Here is a 4,694-nt window from a genome sequence, read left to right on the forward strand (position 1 = left end):
GCCAAATCAGTTAGGGCGGAAGCCTCTTTTTAATTAAAAGAGTACTTGGGGGAATTTCCAGGTAACTTGAAAAGTCCATCTCCATAATATAGTCTTGTCAACAGGCCCATAATATAATATTCATTGGTCTGTGTGATTTTTCCTTTTTTTAATCTTCTTTCAACAGGTACCTCAAAATAGAGAGAGAAAAAGGTCATATACCTAGGAGTGAAACTGATGGGTTATGAGGTATACTTATATTCAGGCTCAGTGTATATAGAGTATTTTCTTTTTCTTTTCTTTTTTATATATATTTTATTGATTTCTTACAGAGAGGGAGGGAGAGGGATAGAGAGTTAGGAACATTGATGAGAGAGAAACATCGATCAGCTGCCTCCTGCACACCCCCTACTGGGGATGTGCCCGCAACCAAGGTACATGCCCTTGACTGGAATCGAACCTGGGACCCTTCAGAGCACAGGCTGACACTCTATCCACTGAGCCACACCGGTTAGGGCTAGAGTATTTTCTTTAAATGAATATCAGACCAAATGACTCACCTGTTGAAACCCTCACTGGCTGTTTCTTTGATAGTTTGAATAAACTGTGCTTCAAATTATAGGGCCCTGTAGGACCAGCCTGTGTTGAATTCTCTAGCTTCATCGCATGCTACTGTTTCTCTGGACTCAGTCATGTTTGATCCCATTCATTTATTTTTCTGAATGTAGGTCTCCTGCTTTTCTCTCTGTTTTGCATATTCTTACTGTCCAACGCCCTTGCCCTTCATACCCACCACTCACACAGTTCAGCTCCTCATCAGCAAATGTCACCTTCTTGGAGAAGCCTTCTCTGATTGTGGTAATCTAAGTAAGTGCCTCCATTTTATCTAAGTAAGTATTTCCATTTTATTTTCAGTAATTCTATCAAATTTCTCCATAGCAAATATGACAAATGTGAAAGTATATACTAATTTTATTTCTTGTTCATCTGTGTTGTCTTCTAGCATTGGGTACTTTAAAAAATATCCATGAGGCCCTAGCCAGTTTTGCTCAGTGGATAGAGCGTCGGCCTGTGGATCGAAGGGTCCTGGGTTCAATTCTAGTCAAGGGCACGTACCTTGGTTTCAAGCTTCTCCCTGGCCCAGGCCCTTGTCAGGGCTTGTGCAGGAGGCAACCAATTGATGTGTTTCTCTCACACTGATATTTCTCTGTCTATCCCTCTCTCTTCCATTTTCTAAATATCAATGGAAAAATATTCTCAGGTGAGGATTAAAAAGAATATATCCATGAGTATGCGCCTCTCCCAAATAGCTTTATATAATTGGTTTGGTGGGGATCCTGGCCTTTGTATTTTTTAAAAGCCTCTCAAGCTAATTATTGTATTACTAGAGGCCCGGTGCACAAAATTCATGCACGAGGGAGGCAGTGTCTCTTAGTCCGCCCTGCACCCTTTCCAATCCAGGACCCCTTGGGGATGTTCAACTGCTGGTTTAGGCCCGATCCTTCAGGGACATCCCTCTCGCAATCTGGGACTGCTGTCTCCTAACCGCTCACCTGCCTGCCTGCCTGCCTGATCACCCCTAATCACTCTGCCTGCTTGCCTGATGCCCCTAACTGTTCCCCCACCTGCCCGATTGCCCCTAACCACCTCTGCTTGTCAGTCTGATCTCCCCTAACCACCTCTGCCTGCCTGCCTGATTGTCCTAACTGATCTCCCCTGCCAGCCTGATCCCCCTAACTGCTCTCCCATGCCAGCCTGATCCCCCTAACTGCTCTCCCCTGCCAGCCTGATCCCTCTAACTGCTCTCCCTTGCCAGCCTGATCCCCCTAACTGCTGGCCTGATCCCCCAAACTGCTCTCCCCTGCTGACCTGATTGCCTCGGCCCTGCCACTATGGCTTTGTCTGGAAGGACGTCCAGCAGGTTGTCTGGAAGATGTCCAGTCTAATTAGCATATTACCCTTTTATTAGTATAGATAATATATGCAATAAGTCACATGCATATCATTATAAATAAATATTGGAGGTGTGATATAACAAATTTTATTGATGTATGTATACAATCCAACATATTTAGAGACCACTGGACCAGCCCATACAACACCTCATTTTACATGTTAGGGGACTATGTTACAGAGAATCACTGAATTATGTTCACTGTTACTGCTATAGCTGGGGCCATTCCAATTTCCAATGCCACTGCTCTTCTGCTGCAATGCAAATTCTGGGTGCTGCATATTCTAAATATTTGTGTACATCCCTCTCGATAACTGAATCATAACAACTGGGTCTGTGTCCTCTTCATCATTTCATTCTCCATAGTACTTGTCACATATAGTTCTTTGCTTATAGCAGACCATCAATAAATGTGTTGAGAGCAAATAATGTAACCATTTAGATCATTTATGTGAAGCATAAAGTAAGCTTCACTGAACAGTCTCTGGCTTTTTATAGCTTGAGTACTGACATTTCATTATTTCAGAATTTTTATTTTTACACACAAAAAGAGTTGAATCAATCTTAAAGCCCCAGAGCCAAAGAAGTCAGAGGATCCTTGAAGGCACAGTACACTTTCTGGAGATTTAATTCAGTAACAGCAGAGATTATCTTGGCCTATGTTTGGACATATTGTTGGCCAGTGTCAGAAAATAGAGTCTCCTCAATTAGGAATAATTCTGGTTATTTCGAGTACTTAGAGGCATCACTTGATTCACAGTATTTGACTCAAATGTAAACAAGAATCATTTTAGGATGAAGTAGTTTCTGATGATTTGTATTTTTTAAAAAGAAGAAAACAATAAATTTGAACACTCAAAATTCTGTCTTAAATTATTGAGGTAGTTCTGGCTATAGGAATTTTTTTATCTAGGCTCTTTATCAAGAGAGTGAAAATATAATTGTCAATAAAATTTTAAAAAATTGTGGTTGGGAGTATACCGTAAGCTACCTTTTCTTAACCGGTATAGACCTTGTATTTCTAAGAAGAAGAGTCTCCAGTAAATTTTTATCTGACAAGAATAAGGTCTATTAGAAAATAGAGGGTTACATGGAAACAATTAAAATAGCATTAAAATAGTTTTTTAAATGTCAATTATATCTGAATTTAAAAAATTTTGTTTTGTTAATCATCACCCGAGGATATTTTTCCATCAATGTTTAGAGACAGTGGAAAGGAAGTGGGGAGACACAGAGAGAAAAACATCAATGTGAGAGAGACACATCGATTGGTTGTCTCCTGCACCTGCTCTGAACAGGCTGGGATCAGGACTGCAACTGAGGTACATGCCCTTGACTGGAATCAAACATGGGACTATTTGGTCCATGGGCTGACGCTCTGTCCACTGAACCATACAGGCTAGGGCTAAAAAAGTTTTTTTTTTTTTTGTTAAAGTCACAATAAATAAAAAATTTAAGAAAACTGTTTCATCAGCATAACAATCTGTTCCAGAATCATTTTTTTAAATTATTTTTTTTACAGATCCTGCCTCATATTTATTTGTACAAATAGCACAGGAGGGCACCAGCTCCATGTACACAGCAGCCCAGGGGTCACACCAGTCCTTCCATTCTCACATTGGCAGACAGAGACCTCTACTATGGAGCCTTCATAGGGGCACGGCACCTTTGGGAGCCTGAGCCTGAGCCTGCACCGGAGCTGTAGCCACAGTCACAGATGCAGCCTGAAGCTTGGTTTGAGCCTTGGCCTTGGACTTTGGCTGGCAGAGCCTGAGATCCTTGGCGATGTGGGCACAAGCACGTTTTCCAAGCTTGGAGTGAGCGATGTAGGCAAGTCGACAGAGCTTGCAGTTTCCATCCTTTAGGATCTTGGTCTTGACCTCCTTGGGCTTCACGAGGGCCATGATAGCCTCGGTGTGTGCGCTCATGGCCTTGGTGTTGTTGGCCTGCATCTTCTTCAGGCCCTTCTTCTTGTGCTTCTTGGCAAAGTGCGTGTTTCTTGGGAACTTGGCGTCTACCCCCTTTAAGAGATTCGTATCTTTGTGATCGGGGTTTCTTGATGCTGGTGATGTGTGGTGTGGATTTGGCCATATCTGCAGCGAAGCCTGCAGCTCTCGAAGCGCCTGGGACCAGAAGAGAAAGAGCCAGAAGCATCCTCTTTAAATGAACAGGAAACATTGCTGTTGGCTTGATGATCTGCTGAGGATATAGATTTTGTTTTATGTGTAATGTGTGTTCATTAACATTTTCCAAGCCAGTCCCCACTGGCTTGAAATGTAATGTCTTGTGCTTTGGCGTTCTTGTTTTGTTCTTGTAGGTCTTGGCAAAATGCTAAACTCCTCACCAATTATTGTGGTGCTCAAGGGCATGCTTTCCTGGTTTGAATTTCTGGCCATGCATTGAGAGAGTTACTATAAACAAATCTCCCCACACCACTACACAGACTTGCCCTCCTAAGAAGCAGGGGTGGGGGTTGGGGAACGGTGTTCACTGATAGGCAGCTTTAAACATGTGGGATGACAAGATCAAACCAACTGCCTCAAAGCCACTGCTGGAAAGGAATTATGATATTCAGATATCTCCCTTTCTACTTTTAAGGTTCTTGAGGGCAGTATTTTGTTAATATATATTTTTATTGACTTCAGAGAGGAAGAGAGAGAGAGAGAGAACATCAATGATGAGAGAGAATCATTAATCGGCTGACTCCTACTCACCCCCCACTAGGGATCGAGCCCGCAATCTGGGCATGTGTCCTGACCGG

General features: G+C 42.5%; 1 pseudogene; it reads right to left on the minus strand.

Annotated features, from left to right (window-relative positions):
- Positions 1 to 3,582: 3,582 nt before the first annotated feature.
- LOC103290828 (60S ribosomal protein L29-like) lies at positions 3,583 to 4,111 on the minus strand (annotated as a pseudogene).
- Positions 4,112 to 4,694: the final 583 nt, after the last annotated feature.

Source organism: Eptesicus fuscus, chromosome 6 (assembly GCF_027574615.1).
Source record: "Eptesicus fuscus isolate TK198812 chromosome 6, DD_ASM_mEF_20220401, whole genome shotgun sequence".
In the NCBI taxonomy this organism is placed as follows: domain Eukaryota; kingdom Metazoa; phylum Chordata; class Mammalia; order Chiroptera; family Vespertilionidae; genus Eptesicus; species Eptesicus fuscus.